The following is an 18042-nucleotide window of genomic DNA, read 5'->3' on the forward strand; positions in this document are numbered from 1 at the left end:
CGTTTCTGCAGCCACTATTGTTAGTCTCTTGATTCATAATGACTTAAGCACACTTGACATCAACTGCATCAAGATGTGACATGTTTTATAAGAAAAAGGAAAAAAAAAACATTTAAAATTAAAAAAAATATTTTTAGGTATTTTCAAAAACAAACTGGCTTTTAAATAAATTTGCTTCCATATTGGTTGGATAAGATAAAATAGTGATTAGATTGAGTGGGAAGTGATTATAAAGGCTTTAGGTATCAGTTCCATATTTTTCAAAGCCAAATATGTAAATGCTAAGGAAAGAAAACAAAGAGAAGATTCCAATCTTGTAATTTAATATTGTTATTAAAACTTTAATGTATCCTATTCTTTAACATTTGGTGTTAATATAAAATTACTTGGCGATGCTTGACATTTGAAATAAACATTTTTCTATTGTTTTATTTGCAAGTGGTCCAATTGATTTTGCTTAGCTACAGTTTGGTCATAAATCAAATGAGTTTAAAGACGTTATCAAATTGCTAGGTTCCCAGAGAAAATTGTCCCTTTTCAGAAGGCCAGGTGGTTTCTAGAGTAGAAACTTGTCCCAAAACAATATCTGAATCTGTTTTTAGTATATCTTACTATATATAAAGAAATATTTAACATAAAGCATTTAATCTATATGGATAAATGCTAATAGATTTAAAAAGCTAATATTAAAAAACAAATATAATATGTGAGGTTCCATTTTAAAATGTTTGAGCTTGCAGAAGAGAAGTATTAGTTGCAAATGAAGTTAGGAATGCCTAGAAAGCAGCTTTTAAAATATTTGCCCATGTATCAAAGTCCATAAACTAAATCTAACTTTTTTGTTTTCCAAATTATAAGAGTTGTCATAAGCCTTATATATTAAGAATAATTTAAGAGATTTTGAGTCACCTGCAGCATAATTTCTTCCCATTGCCATCAATAAAAACAACTATAATACCTTGTATTTATACCTACTCCTCAGGTGGAATGGCTCTTTTAATATGCCCAGTTGGGGATAAAACATCAAATTTCTGTAACTTTTGACTAAAGAGCTTATATTTCTCTAGTTAAAAATTTAAAGGAACTCTCTTTCCCTTCATAAAAGGCCATTTATTTCTCTTAAAGCTCCCTAAAATAAAATTAATTTAGGGTTTTAAACAATTGTTAACATTAAATAGTCATTTTTAATATTTTTTATTCTCATTATTTCTGCAAGCAAGACTTTGTGTAGCACTTGGTATCTTCTAAGTGCTGTGAAAACAGTTTTATTAATTACGTTTCACAGAAGGGAATAAGAATGTGTTCGATGTGGGATCGAACATGGTGATATGTAGAATCAAGATGTTCTTTACCAAATGTAACATTCCCAATCACAAATTCCAAGATAATACAATATAATTTCCGTGCATTTCTCCTCATCAGGAATGTTGGAGGTGCATTTTAAGTTTTAATAATTAATGCTAGAATGACCAAATTGCAGACTAATTGTTTCCATATTGTACTTCAAATGGGTTTTTAAAAATGAAAAAGATGACTCTACACAATCAATGCTATTTATTGTACCTCTGGGCCTACTCTTCTAAAAATTGTAGCTTATCAATTTTTCTCTGTCAAGCTTGAACTAATGTAAATAATTGAAATAATGTAAAGTTATATTTTCATGTTTTTATAGATACAACATGACAACAATACATAATGTAAGAATATTTCAACTATGGATAATGTTGATTGGATAATGCACATCTCAGTTACAAAGCAGTAATCATAGTTTAATATCCATGTAACGGTGCATCAATATATTGCTATATAAATATGTCTGTGTGCATATAAGTGAAAAGTGGTCAAACGAGTGATGACAGCTGTCTAAAGGTTTTTTTATTCATTTTATATAAAAACTGTTCTGGAAAGACCAAAATGTTTATGAACTATTCTTATGTAAATTTACAACTGTCCTCTACTGTACTTTTTTGTTTACAGTATAGTACCTTATTTTCTGCTGTGTTAAGTGGGTGTCAAACTCCAAGGAGACATACACTTTCTATAACTTCTATTGAAGATATTGGAATTTCCAATTTTTCATGTGTACTATGTCGGAAAATGCTTTTGATTTTATTTTTAAATCTAACATCGGATGGCTTTCTCAGAGTGTTGTAAAAACTTCAATCATACATAAAACATGTTCTTACAAAAGGCAAAGATCTTTATTTTTTTTATTGAATAGTTCTTTAAACTAATCATAGTGAGAAATCAAAAAGTATATTTAAGTTTATTCCAAAACAAACTGGCTGTTTCTATCAAACAAAGACATCTTTGCTCAATTTATAAGTCAACTAAGTACAAATGTAATAGAGTAGAAATAACTTTTTCTTTTTCAGCTAAAATTAGTAATATTTTCAGTATTCCAAGTCTACAATCATTAAGTGCTTTGGGCATATAAAGAACTATGACTGAATTTATCACATTTCTCATTTTTTGGTAGATATCAATGTCCTACATTGCTATCACCAGCCATTGCACCATGTGTTGTGAGATCAGTTGTTTTTATAGTCCTATTAAAGAGCCAGAATGGTGACTTGCTCCACAAATTCCATCAGGAAACACATTTCCAGGCTTATATGTTTCCAAAAAAGTGGTAATTTATTGTTTTACGAGAGCACTAATGAGAAACTATAACAGTTCTGATTAAGTCTTTTTATAAAGGTGATCATTTCAGTATTTAGGCAGTCCTTTGTGGGTAAGTTCTAAAATTATTAAGACATTTTAGTTCTTCAAAATTGCACATTCAAATTTCTTTCAAAAAATTGGTGGGTTTTAAGATACTTAATGTTTAATGGATGAGTATGCAAATGCATCTGCTTAAAAATACAGTAATCTTGACTTTCCACTCTGTAAATACTCTAACCATTTTAGTGGTCATGGCAGGAAATTAAGCACATGCAGACAAGCATTAACAGTATAACAACCCTACAGGATGATTGCAACACATCTTAACCATACCATTTAAAAAGAACACTTACTGAAACTAATTAGAATTCAGTGTTTTCTCTCCTTTCTATCCTCTATCTCATCACATATTAGAGTTATGAATCTAGTAAATTAAAAAAAAATAACTCAAGAATCACCTTCACCTTGAAATGTATCTGTGGGTTAACTTGTTTTCAGCTGGGTAGAATATATTATCTATTGCACTTTGAGAGCCTTCTAGTCTGTTATGTAAATTAATGTGTAATTTAGGCAAATAATCCATTTACCTCTAATTTGAATGAAGTAAGTAATGTTTTGATTGACTTAGTTGCATAAATTCTGTCTTATCAATTTTAGTTGATAATGTGTGCTTTATTAATATACTGTGAACTTTGGAGAGTTTATTGGTTAAGTCTCACAAATTTTATAGGAGGTCAAAATAAGCTTATGGAAGGAAATAGAAGAATGAGGTATATATATATATATATATATATATATATGTTTAAAGGTAAAATAATTTTGTGCAAGGGATTCTAATACTTAAAATTGGTTTATTTTTAAATCACCAACATGAAAGATGGGTAAGTACAAAAAAATCATCATGATATTCTGAAAGATAACCGGGGGATGTATTAAATGGTTTGTGAAAGTTGTAACCAATTTGGTTAAAAGGAGGGGTTCATTTCCTACTGTATTGCTTTGACTAGACTATGACACTGGAAATTCGATTAGGTTCTATCAGTAAATTATACTTTCTCTATTTCTATGTTTTCGAATAACACCAGCTCATAGGTAGCATATGGCACTCTAAGTACATGAAGGTTCAAAGATATTTATATAAATATGGTATTCAGGCACGGAGATGAATGCGAATGACCTACTACCTAGTACAAGCAAGGAAGTGCCTAGAGTAAACTTGGATCATAAGAATTTGTGTATACATTTTATATCCTGTCTCTCTTCGTTTCCTTCATGCTTTACCACTTTACATTCTCTTCCTGCCCTTAAGTACAACTGCCATTTTTCATATATCACACCTCAGATGGTCCCTCAGTTTTTAGTTTCATTCATCTTGCTTTTTTGCTTTTTCTCCATCATATCCCATTTATTTCTGGCCTGTCTTTTATGAGAGATTTTGCTTGGAGGGCACTTGGAATACAGTTCATTTTGTCAAAGACAGGTCTGACAGTTTCAGAGTCTTCTTAATAGCTGTAATAAATGACTAAGAATTTCTCCAATGTAATAAAAATTTCCTGCAAAGCTCTATTTCTGCATGACTCATATATTCTGACCCAATAATTGCAAATGTGTGATATTCCTCCATGTACTTAAAGAGTCACACAATTTATAGACTTTTTGTAGGAAGTGGGAGGCTCTTCAATGGAGCAGGAAGAGTGGGAACTCTATTTTTAATATATGTGCTCATCAGAATCTCTTTTTAAAGTCACTTTACAATGAGCACAAGCCAATTGTCTAGTTTAATTCCTCTCTCAAGCACTTCCCGATTATTCTCTAATTGCCTTTTCCCTCCACTAGGTATAAGTCAATTGTGGTATTGCCCAACCAGATTCCTTTTCAAATAAGCATAAACTCACTGTTACTTCATTGGGTATGCCTGAATTCACTGAACGAATTTGGTCATTTTTCTTTCTTTTTTTTTTCCTTTCAGGTTAATGTGCCAATTTCATTTTATTGTAAATTGGAATGTGGGGGAGTGGATTAAGCACTTGGGAGGGAGTCAAAACCAGGATTCTAGCTTTCTCTCTCCTTGTTTCACGCCTCCCTTTGTCTCTATCTTCTCAACTGGAGTATGTGGATACTAGGACTATCTCATGACAATGATGCAAGGAAATTTAATATGATCATTTAAAACATAATGTAACATTGTGTCTTCTTTAAAAAATGGCTTGAAGGAGTAAGTTTGTGCATTGGAGTGGCAATTGATGTAGGAAGGTTTTTCGCATTATTTACAAATTTGTTTCCTTATCTCAAGCCATTAGAAAAGCCGTTCTGTCCTCTAACTTTCAGTCATTCAGCTACTGGTTCATTCTAAGAAAAAAACATTTATTTAATGTGTCCTGAATAAACATATACTCAAGGTAAGGGCTAAATTTGAAACCTGTATTCTAAGAATTAAGTATTATATGTTTTTAAAGCATGCAGTTCTTTGATCCTGCCCACTTAGAAATACTATTGTCAGTATATGGATGGCTCTGTGACATTCAAGAGTTCTATATTTCTGTCCCAACAATTTTCAACCACGAAATTCAAATGTTAATTAAGAGTACATATCTGATAACACTCATCAACAACGTCCATAAATATGGACTCATATTTTTCTCTCTCTCAAAATTTAGATTGTGTAAATTTTGCTTGTAAATTTATTTGACATCTGATCAGTAGCTCTGTTTTCAAAGACTCAGATTAAAGCCATTAACAAATTGCACAATTTGGTAATTTTAAATTGTTGCCATCTGCATGGCTTACATATGTCTACAATCTGTTTCTTTAGATAAGAGTTTAATTCAAATAACACTCAACATATTTTGGTCAGCAGTGAAACAGTATCTTACAATCAAACTGTAGCAAAAATTTTAAAAAGTATTTTTAAAACAAGCTCATAATTTCTTAATGATGGGCCTACCAACTGAGAATTTATTCATGAAAATTCTTAAAATGAAAGTCTCTATCATTTTTTAAAAAAATTTACTTAAACATTTCCATTAAATTACACCTAAATTTAAAAAGGATATTTAATTTCAAATGGAAAGCATTTTGAAGGAATTTATACTTTTATTGGGTTTCCTAAACCAAAGAAAAATGCATTTTACATTTAGGGATTCATACATTATAGACATGCTATTTTAAGTATCCCCCATCATATTGCCAATATTAATAGGTAAGGAAGCCCATTTGGTAAGAATTGTAATAAAAATAGATTATAAGTTAACTTGTGCATATTTTCCATGTCTTTTTTTTTTTTGGCTCATTATAATGTAATTTAGGTTTTTACGTAAAAATCACTTTCCCCCCAACATCTCATGGTCAAGAATTTTGTGTTAAAAAAATCCTGTGCTTATTATAATTTTAAGCTATTGATATATTTGAACCATATCTAAAAACAGTTTTGTGTAAATATTTACAGATTTAAAAGGATATGACCTCATAAAAATGATCTTTGAGGTTCTTAAAATACTTATGAAAATGGAAATCTGTAGTATTATAAACTGCCTTCTCTCCCTCCCCAAATTATATTTGGTTTGGCTTATTATCTCAACTGATCAGAGGACAATTTTACTGAAGTCTAAGTCATGAGTTAGAAGCATATGTAACCATTAATTTTACATGATTCTGAAATAATAGACAACATATCAGTCTTTACATATTCTTCTTGCAAATATGTGCCTTAGTTCTCAGTGAGGGTTAATATGGATAAGCAGTGTAAAGCTGTCATCTTTAGTTGGGGTTCATTTTAAATTAAAATACATTCTCAGATTTATAACTATATTTAGTCTGTATTGTAATAGCCTTTCAGGACTGTTCTATGTGCATTATCTTGTCAACTATTTGTGTTAAAGAGATAAACATGTCTTTGTTCATTTTTATTTAATGTTGTTTATGTTTCTGTGCGTGTGTATGTTCATGTGTGTATTAAAAGAAATTCCACATCCTCTGTGGTATTTATTCTGCTAATTATTTATAACACTGCTGAGATACCTTCTAAGTTTTTTAATAAAAAAATATTATATGGATCGCTGTAATTATAGAGATTTGAAAAGGGTTTAAAAAATTAAGCAACTATTTAGGTAGAACATATAAGAGTCAAAGTGACTAAACCCAAGCACAAAATTATACCTTCAAATATCTTTTATAATTTGAAATTTATTTTCAAGTATTTGGTTTTTCAAAATTCATTTTCCAAGATGTGTACTTCATAATTAGTTGTGAAACCACCTCTACAAAGGAAAGAAGTTGGAATCACATTTACAACATGTATCATCAGCACTTTCATCAAAATACAACAATAATAATAACAGCAACAACAAAATGGGGAATAAAATTGTGCTTCAATATCTAGAAATGGTTTTCTGGAGAAAGGAAAAAACATGTATCTCAACTATCTGACAGTTTCCAACATAAAAGGATAACTAGTTACCAATATAGTTTTCAGTGTCATGATTATCTTCAGGACACTCATTTCCTTGACTGAGACATAGACAAGTTAAGTCATAGGTCAACTGTTTACAGCTGGGAAAGGCCAAGTCAAGATTATAACCAGGGGTGATTCCTAATTCTAGCCCTGTTCCCTAGCTCTCCCCTTCCTTTACCACAGTGGATCCCTTTAGTTCTCAAACAGCTATATATAAGAAAAATAGGAGGCCTCTACCAAGAAGGACACTTTTATTTTTTCCATAACTAATGGTGTAAATTTTTTAAAATTTTTTATTTTTTATAAACATATATTTTTATCCCCAGGGGTACAGGTCTGTGAATCACCAGGAACTAATGGTGTAACTTTTGAATTAAGATGCACATTTGGGATTGAATTTGTATGCAGAAATTTTCAAGCTCCCTTTGGGGTAGATGACATAAAACTGGCCAGAGAAACAGAATGACACTTGATAGTAATACAATTTTAAAATGTTGTTATACATTTTTAAGCAAGCATTTGCACTTATTTTTCTTGATGTCTTAGATATTTATGAGGAAAACAAAATCATTCAATCTAATAATAGGTAAACAAATATACATGCCCATCTTTGCTTATTGGTTGTCCCAAGACCAATTTTGAAAAAGGTGGGATTATAAATACAAACACAGGCTGCCATTATTACATATTAACTTGCTTCCAGAAAATGTGAAAATATTTTGCATGTAAAAATTTTAAGAAGTGGTTAAAATTATAGACTGAGTATATGTCCAATATACATTTTAATGTTTATTTTTAATATGTTTATAAAGAGTGATTTCTTAGCTCTATATTAGTTTTAAAATAGTAATATCTGGGTTTGTAGTTTATATAAAACTTCTGCATATAAAATTTAGTATTACTGTATAGCAATGTATAAATTTCAAAACATTTCCATGGTTGATTCTCAGGTTTATCTTCATTACTTACACATTATGACATCATGCCTATTAACATGCTGTCTTTCCAAATACAATGGCAAAACAAGAAAACATTTTAAAGCACAAAATTTATCATTTGTGCCTGAAAAGCATCCATAATTTGCTATTTTCACTTTTTCTGTTTTATCTTTGTTTTCCATAATGTGTCCTATCTGTTTGGCCAGCTCTCACTCACAGGCATCCACATGATAATAATTCCCTTTTTACTTCCCCTTCTCTACTAATAAGACTCAACAAAAATACATAATTTGGCATAAGCCTCATAATTTCTCAAGTAGCATGTGAAAGATTGTTTTTTCTTATAAAACTTAACCTGGATTTCCCCGCCCCTCTGCATCCCAAGCAAAGCTGATTCAGTACTTTGTGTGTGCAAAGGCTGTACCTAGTAAGAATCTCTCTGATCCAACAATGATGCTATATTTTCAGTGATTTTCTTAAACATTTATTTCCATTATTATAGCACAAGCTTCCTGAAGACAGGGAATAAATATGTTTTATTCATCCTTGAGTATTTAATGCTTCTGCAAAGTAATAATAATAATAATAGCTCATATCTGTAAGGCATCATTCAGTGAGGTTCACACTCTAGTCATAACCCTCATTTTACAAACAAGGATTGTGAGGCACAAGGACACGGAGCAGTAAAATAATTTGTTCCAACTCATGGAGCTGGTAAGAGGTAGAAGCAGGTTTCATATTAGGGCACGATTGTGTCAGAGTTAGCGCTTGTAACTCTCGCATGGGAAAATCCAGGTCACCAGATGATGCTCAGTGATACAAATGGAGTCTAAATTTTTTTTAAATGAATTAAGAGAAAAAATGAATTGAGGATTGGACTCACCAAACAGCCATACAAATGCCGGGAGCTCAGATGTATGATGAATACTCAAATATCACTGGACATATAATGAAATGGAGAAAACGGTATTTAGTGCAGTCCCCATGGGACAGTGGTATGTGTAGACAAAAGGCTACTGTACTTAGTCACTTAAGCTAGAGCTCCACGACAGATACCCTCCAGTAATAATAGACAACTGCTACGCTGCTGTCAAAAGAGGGTACATCACATTGGCTGAGTTTGGAGCCAGAGCAGAAATTACTAAGAAAATGAAGGCAAAGTTCAACATAAATCAGCCTCTTCTCCAAAGAAACTTTTTACAACACATTATTTTTACATAATGTGTTTTTCCTCAAGTCGTATTTAATGACCAGCCCTGCAAATATCTAAATCAATAGAACTGTTTTGTTTAGCAATCTTTATAATGGCTTCCTTTTTAAAAGGCCCACATTATTTTAATTTCTTTTTATCTCCTTCACTGAATAAACCCTACTATCCACAATATGAATATAAATATTCCTGAGAGATTTTCCTTCTATTTCAATTTTTCTCCAATTATTCTCTCCCACTCTAGGGAAACCCAATTTTCATTATAGATTTAATCATCATCTCTATACTGGGTTTTCCCAAATGTGTGTGGATAACCCTGATCTCCTTCCTTGATTCTAGACCTATATATTTCGCTCTCTAGTAGACTTTTTAATATTAATATCACCAATATATTAAAATAATGGCTAATCCAGGACACCTAGGTGGCACAGTCAGTTAAGTGCCTGACTCTTGGTTTCAGCTCAGGTCATGATCTCAGGGTCTTGGCATTGAGTGCTGCATCAGCCTCCGACCTCAGTGAGGAGCCTCTTAAATTCTCTCTCTCACTCTCTCTCAAATAAATACATAAACCTTAGAAAAAATGGCTAATATCCATTGAATATTCATTGCCAGTCATAATTTTAACATTTCACATAGGTCTATGTTTTTAATACCAGGATCTTATGAGTCTGATACTGTTAGATCCACTGTGCCTTAATGAAATAAGGGGCAAAAGAGATTTCAAAACCTGCATAAGCCTCTACTACAGCTAGAAATGCCCATAGACACTTCAATTTGAACAAATTCAAAACTAAATTTATCTTTCCAGCAAAAATTTTTCCTCCCTTCGGTAAATGTTTGTGGTTACATTTGGCTCTTAGGTTACTATTGTAAATGTGAACCTTCATATACATAGAAAACATATAAATAACATTTTCACCATCTTTGTAAATGTAGGAGAAACTCTTTTACAGCCGCTCTTTGCCCCTTCACAATCACAGTTATGAACACATACAAATATTAATCAAGGTATTTTGAACAACTACAAATCTGATAGGAAAAAAAAATCCCCAAACAATCCTTATGTTTCCATTCCTGAAATTGTAATTCATTTCATTTTAACAGTTAAGTGCTGTTCCTTTTGTTATAATCACACCTAGAATATCTTCTATCAGAGTCCCTGAGGGCTTACGTTAACTGTACATTCACTTAATTGTACATTTATTTACTCAGTGAGTATTTATTGAACATATGTGACAGATTCCATATACAATAATACATGGTGCTTCTGTTATGTTTCATCTATCTTACATGAAAAAGCAAATTGTTCAAGATGTTCTTCAAATTTCTTGTCTCTTCACATCTCATCCCTCTGTTGTCTCCTTATTATATTCCTAAATCTGCAGAGATGTGAATTAAAATTACTTGTTAATTCACCCAACAAATATGTATTGAACACCTACTCATGTGAGAGGCATTTGTATTGTACTATGATGGTAAGTGTTGAATAAAACACAGAGTCCTTGCCCTTTAGAATTCCTGGTAGGACACATAAGAGAAATTTTGCACAAGTGGTCACCAGAAGAGCTGAGTTACGAAGAAGCAGACTGTGGTGGAGACAAGGTGGGCCTAATCTAGTTTCATTTCAGGCAGAAGAGACAGTGTACCTCTTGCAAACCGGAAAATGACAGTTAAGTCTGGAGTATAGCACATTGGTGGAGGTAGACTAGAATGATCTCTCTCTTGCTTACCAGCATCAGCATGCTCTCTCTATCCTACACCACTCTGTAACTCCTGGAGTATTCCGTTTAGAAGCTACCCCCCAGGAAGGGCCGTGCTGCCCGTCCTTTCCAGAACTTGGTGCTTGCTTGAACCAGGTGACTTTCATAGCTACTTAAAGCAATCCTGTTAACATCCATGCTTACAAGCGTGACTAATGAAGTAACGAAACGTTGCCGTGTTCTGGAAGCTAGGAAGTATCAGGCCCAGAACCACCAGAGTCAGCTGTTTGACTTCCAGTCCCAGGTCTTTATGGGTATCCTGATGGTCTCCTCTCCATTTAGTACAAATTCGTGTGGTTAGAGCCCTGTCCTCGCGCTCCTAGTCAGGTCAGAAAATGACTTGGGTATGCGCTTCTTCACTGCCCGGTTCTGTTTCCCCTGGAATAGATTGCTGTACGCTAGACCCAGTTGAAATGAATCTCGGTGAATTCATGAATGAAGTCTCAATGAATTTTCCTCGTTGTTCTTTTTTTTTTTTTAATATTATTTATTTATTTGACAGAGAGAGAGAGAGAGAAAGAGGTCACAAGTAGGTAGAAAGGCAGACAGAGAGAGATGGGGAAGCAGGCTCCCCGCAGAGCGGAGAGCCCCATGCGGGGCTTAAGTCCAGGACTCTGATACCATGACCCAAGCTGAAGGCAGAGGCCTAAACCACTGAGCCACCCAGGTGTCCCTGAATTTTCCTCGTTGTTCTTAAAAAGAAATGAATCTTGCACCTTCTCCTTTGGTAATAAACATATCTCGATTGAATTTTTGAACAGAGATGACTTCTGCTCTCTCGAGTTGATTTTAGCAAAGAGAATTTTGAATGAAATACATTTCTGACAATATGAACTCCTGGAGAAACCTCTAGAAAAATCTTGTGAAAGAAACATTTAAAAGCATAAGCACATTAAGAGGGTTTGACTGTTCAAGTATTTTTCTGATCTCCCTGCCTGTTTCTCAAGCCTTCCCCCAGGTACTGTACCACCACTCCTGGCCTTGGTTCCTTGCCCTCTGTCTCTTTTCTCCAGCGGTAATTGTCTTTGCCATTGAAACATAGGATTTAGGCCATAATAATCCATGCAAAAGACATAACCTTTGTGTGCATTAAAAGTAATGAAAATAGGTTGCTGCCTACTGGGGGAGACAGATAAATGTGAAAAGATAATTATAATGCATTTTAAGCTATATTCATTCATCTAATATTTATTGCACACCTATTAGTACTAGGTATCATTCCAAGTGCTGGAACATGGAGGTAAACAAAAATCTTGTTGAGACAAATCTTTATTTTCATCATCGAGTTTACTCACTTTTAAGAGGGATTGGAAATGAACAAATGGGCAAATAAATATCAAGTTGTGATGAATGATATGAAGTAAAATAAAGCAAGGTGAAAAGAAGGGAGAATGTTAGAGGGTGTTATTTTTGATAGCAGGGAGGGCATGTCACCCCTGAGATTTAGGTAAAATCTAAATCTCATTTCATAAGTGAAATGAGAAATTGTTGCAAAGATCTAGGTGAAGAGGTGTAAGCAGAGACATCTGGAAACAGAAAGTGAGGCTGCAAGAGCTTAGAAAATTTAGGTAACACTGGGAAAAGAGGTGTGCATACAGTAGGCTGGGAAGGAGTTGTTAGAAATGAGATCATGTGTAATAATGGCCCAGATCTTTTAGAGTTTGGGGGTCATGTGAGTAACTTTGGATTTTGATCAAGTGTGATGGATCAGAGAAGTGGCATGACCAAATTTGTGCATTAAAATGGACTATTAACATTGGCTCAAAAATAACTAACTGCTAATGATGTGCCAACTCCATGGAAAGTATTTTATCTTGAATACCTTATGTCATACTCACATCAAATCTTTGAGCTATTTATTTATTTATTTATTTATTTATTTTTCAATATCCAAATCATTTTTATTTAACTTTTGTCTGATTTGAGAATAGGGAAAACAGCCAACCCTTTCGTTGTGAGACAAAATTAAAAAAAACAACAACACTGCTGGATGGCAGGAGAGAGAAGAAGCTATTAACCAATTGGTAAATAGGATAGAAAAATTAGATCTAAAAATTCAGAAAGAAAATGGAATCGGTGTATAGCATGGAAAACTCAGTGAGCTATTTATTTTATTTTCCTTATTTAACAAATGAGGAAACAGGAGCAGAAATTAAGTGTCTCTCACATGGTCCTGGAGCTGAAACAGTAGATTTAGAGGAGTCTGAGCAGAAGTAGGCAAACCAGTTAGAAGCTGTGCTAAGAGACCGGGTGAGCCGTGACACTTTGCAGTGACGTGAGATGTGAGTGAACTAGGAATATACTTTGAAGATAAAGCCTCGCGGTACCTGGGTGGCTCAGTGGGTTAAACTTCTGCCTTCCACTCGGGTCATAGTTTCAGGGTCCTGGGATCAAACCCCGCAACGGGCTCTCTGCTCAGCAGGAAGCCTGTTCCCTCTCTCTGCCTGCCTCTCTGCCTACTTGTGATCTCTCTCTCTCTGTGAAATACATAAATAAAAATAAAATAAAATAAAATAAAATAAAATAAAATAAAGCTAAAAGCCTCAAGGTGTTATGATGGATTATAGGTGAGAGCATAAACTTAGCTCTCAGAGGTGAGTGGTGGTGGTGGTACTACTTAGCAAGGCTGGAAATGAGAGGGGTGTGAGCAGGGCTTTTTGCTGTTGTTGTTGTTGTTGGTTTCCTTCTTTCATTGCTTGATTTTGGTTATTGGATGGAGTGGAAAATTAAGAAGTTTATTTTGGTCATAAAAGTTTGAAACACCATTGTGTATATATACCACATCTTCTTGGTATATATACACAATGGAATACTATGCAGCCATAAAAAGAAATGAAATCTTGCCATTTGCGACAACATGGATGGAACTAGAGCGTATCATGCTTAGCCAAATAAGTCAAGCAGAGAAAGACAACTATCATATGATCTCCCTGATATGAGGAAGTAGTGATGCAACATGGGGGCTTATGTGGATAGAAGAAGAATCAATGAAACAAGATGGAATTGGGAGGGAGACAAACCATAAGTGACTCTTAATCTCACAAAACAAACTGAGGGTTGCTGGGGGGAGGGAGGTTGGGAGAAGGGGATGGGATTATGGACATTGGGGAGGGTTTGTGCTTTGGTGAGTGCTGTGAAGTGTGTAAACCTGGTGATTTACAGACCTGTACCCCTGGGGATAAAAATATATGTTTATAAAAAATAAAAAATTTTTAAAAAGGGACAAAAAAATAAAAATTAAAATTAAAAATTAAAAAAAATGTTTGAAACACCTATTTAGACCTCCACATAAGATGGTCAAGTGAGCATTTGGATATATTCATGTTGAGATACAAAATTTGGGATTGTCTATTAGCTAAAAGATTGCATTTAAAACTATAGGTATGGATGAAATAATCCCAAAAAGGTGTAAGTGTTGAGTCTTGGACCTCCAATGTTCAGAAGGAGGAATTTAAGCATGATTAGTGAAGATGACTGCAGAGCAGCCAGTGAAGATGGATAACATTGGGAAGGCTGTTGTCCTATAAATAGTCAAATTAAGGGAGTATCAGAAAGAATGGTGCTTATGGAATCCCTATAGCAGAAGACACCTAAAATGAATCAGATGACTAGAAGCTGGTAACACAGAGAAAGAGGCAAATTTAGTATACCCTTAGATGTCTTTACAAACAACAAATTAATGCATATTGGATCTCATGCTTTCATTAGTGAGTACCAAAACAAACAAACAAACAAAACAAGTGTATAAAGGTACAGTATAGGAATTCACAACTAAAAGGTTCATGAAAACTTTGCTTACTATAATGGCATCATAGTCATGGAAACAGAGGTGCTTTGAAAAATCCCAATTTCTTACATTAATGAGATACCAGGAATGCACATTTTGAAGCCCACCAGAATTAGAGGGGGTGCCTTGTTACTTATGTTTCTGGATGGAATCACACTGGTTTGAAGTGTTTTGCTGGCTGCATATTAGCACGAGAGCACTAAGCAATAAAAAGGAGATTCAATCATCCTGACAATTGTTCAGCTGAGTATTTGTGACAATTCTAAGGAAGAGAGGGCAAGTCCTGATTAAGAGCATGAACTTTGGAAGCAGACACAACAGGTTCAAATCAAACAGGTGCTCTATGTGTTAATTGGAAGTTCATTTAATCTACCTATTCTTTTTTTTTAAAATTTTTTATTTTTTATAAACATATATTTTTATCCCCAGGGGTACAGGTCTGTGAATCACCAGGTTTACACACTTCACAGCACTCACCAAAGCACAAACCCTCCCCAATGTCCATAATCCCACCCCCTTCTCCCAAACCCCCTCCCCCCAGCAGCCCTCAGTTTGTTTTGTAAGATTAAGAGTCACTTATGGGCCCTATAGCTCAGGGGTTAGAGCACTGGTCTTGTAAGAGTCACTTATGGTTTGAGAAGAATAAGTGAAACAAGATGGGATTGGGAGGGAGACAAACCATAATCTACCTATTCTTAACACATCAGGAAAATATGGATAGAAACAGTATTTTTTTTGAATGACAAAGATTACATGATGTACAACACAGAGCTTAGCCCAAGGTGGGAGCAACGTATGTTACCTTGTATCATACCATGTTGGTTTCTAATATGAGCATTTCTTTGACTCACCATTCTGTGGAAATATTACAGAAAGGCTTAGGAATGAATATGTTTACATAATTGTTTTCCTATTATAACTACATGTAAAGGCTATCTCTAAATGTAAGATATTATTAATGCTGCTCCAAAATATAATTTTATGAAATCATTGTCTGCATCTCTAATTGGTATTTCTTTATAAGCTTAATTTCCTTTCTTCCATTATAGACTATTATTTATAGTTCATGAAAACAAATTATGATTTCACAGTAATAGCTATGGGTTTATCTCATTCATTTACTGATTTTTCTACCCAACATTTACTGCAAGAAATCATAAATCATTATAATGTTCCTTTGTGCTATAATTTTCCTTAAATTAATAGAGATAAGGAAAGGGAAAATCAAGTGCAGCCTAAAAACTTTTTCTAAAACAGCATCTTGAAGATATCTTCATGAAGCTGTTTTAGCCTACACAAGAATTTACTTATGCCAGAGGAAATCCCCCGACTATACATATTATGGAGTATCATATATACTGAATCTCTTTCCTTTGGGTAAACATAATATTATTTAGGGCTTATATTATGAAGAGTATGTTTTTTCTAGTTAATGATTATTGGTGTTTTAGGGGAGCTATGGTATAAAGAACATAGAGACTTCCTTTTTCTTGCTGAACTAAAATTGAATGAATGGATCTCAGGCAGCTGTTAAATCAGAACTTTAATAAGCAAAACGGCATCAGCTATAAAAAGTATAAAAAGTGTTTTTCACTTCACAGCACTCATCACAGACCTGGGGATAAAAATATATGTATATAAAAAATATATGTTTATAAAAAATAAAAAATAAAAAAAAAAAAAAGTGTTTTTCATTGCTTTCTTTCTTTCTCTTCTTTCTTTCTTTATTTGTTTTTTTAAATATTTTATTTATTTATTTGACAGACAGAGATCACAAGAAGTCAAGAGAGACAGGCAGAGAGAAAGGAGGAAGGAGGCTCCCTGCCAGAGATCCTGATGTGGGGCTTGATTCCAGAACCCTGGGATCATGCCCTGAGCCAAAGACAGAGGCTTTAACCCACTGAGCCACCCAGGCACCCCTCTTTTTTCCTTCTTTTCTTTCTTTCTCACTCTTTCTGTCCTCTCTTTCTCTCTCTCTCCTTGTCTCTTTTTTTCTTTATTTCTTGCCAAAGATAATTTAATCAGACTTGCATGTGTTGCAGGTGAGATGTCTCTCTGAATTGCTTCCGAAGTCACACCACTGTTGAACTTCCCCTCTGCTTATGTCTCAGAATGGGAAAATAAGAAATGTCTGCTGTAGGCCTAACTCTAAGATTCTGACCTGATTGTTGCTTCCAAGACCAACGTGGTCTAGAGAGACAGCCTCTACATACCACTCTTCCTTTCTGTTTTTATTTGAAGCACTGAAAGGAAGCTTCATAAAGAGGCAATATAACTACCATTAATGGTATAGAATTTACCTATAGCAGATATCAGATACTGCTCTTATAACCTAAAATCCTCAGGAATAGGAATAAATATTAGCTCTTTAGTCGAGCATACATGTAGAAAATTTTAAACCCATACTAACAATAGAAAAATTAAATAATTCTCTTAAAAGAATATCTATCTTCTACTAAAAAAAATACAACCAACTCAAAATCAGGTTTTCTTTAAGTCCATTTTTAAAATATTGTACAGTGAGTTAAAATCTATGGGGAAACAATTCTGTCTTCAAGTATTTTAATGGTTTTATACAGCTGAGAGATTACATCTTATGTGAATGTTCCAACAGCACAAATGAGGAAGTCAGAAGGTAGATTTTGGCAACAATTTATAAAAATGATGCCACATCTAATGGTCTGCCACAAGTTCCCCACAAATTGAAATTCTCAAGAATGACCCACTTGTACTTGCTTGGTAGAATGAACCACTGTGTTGGGTGAATTACTGAACAAGCAAATTTCAGATACTTCTGCTAATTTTAGTCTTTGCATACTAGATGCTCTAATGTTCAGTTTGTAACTTGTAGGTCTTTCTTTTCTATTCTAGTCAAAGTTGGCAGGAAACATTTAAATGTGCATTGTCACCAAATGTGATGATGTTATAGAAATAAACATATTGTTCTTTGGATTTGAATCTTAATTCTGCTATTCCCTGGCTGTGTGGGCAAGTCTCTTCTACCTGACATTTGAATTTTAATGTTTACTTGACAAGTTTATAATGAGAAATTAATGAAACATTGTATGGGATCAATACATATTAAGCTAAAAATTTGAGGTATTATTATTGACTGCCCTTTTCTCATTATCTTCCTATTCCTAAATCCAAGAAATTAGCACAAACTGTCATCTCTACCTTCAAATTATATTCCAAATCTACCCAACCGACTCTCTCTCCTCAGTGTTCTCACG

General features: G+C 33.8%; 1 protein-coding gene across 3 annotated transcripts in view; it reads left to right on the plus strand.

The window, feature by feature from the left end:
• The window catches only part of GRIA2 (glutamate ionotropic receptor AMPA type subunit 2), a 168853-nt gene extending 168422 nt beyond the window's left edge, over positions 1-431 (plus strand). For all 3 annotated transcript variants that reach the window (XM_059173994.1, XM_059173944.1, XM_059173937.1), the window contains one exon: positions 1-431. This exon is cut by the window's left edge and continues 427 nt beyond it. The gene's annotated coding sequence lies outside the window, so the exon portion shown is untranslated.
• The last annotated feature ends 17611 nt before the right edge of the window (positions 432-18042 follow it).

The sequence above is a fragment of the Mustela lutreola genome, chromosome 1 (genome assembly GCF_030435805.1).
Source record: "Mustela lutreola isolate mMusLut2 chromosome 1, mMusLut2.pri, whole genome shotgun sequence".
In the NCBI taxonomy this organism is placed as follows: Eukaryota; Metazoa; Chordata; class Mammalia; order Carnivora; family Mustelidae; genus Mustela; species Mustela lutreola.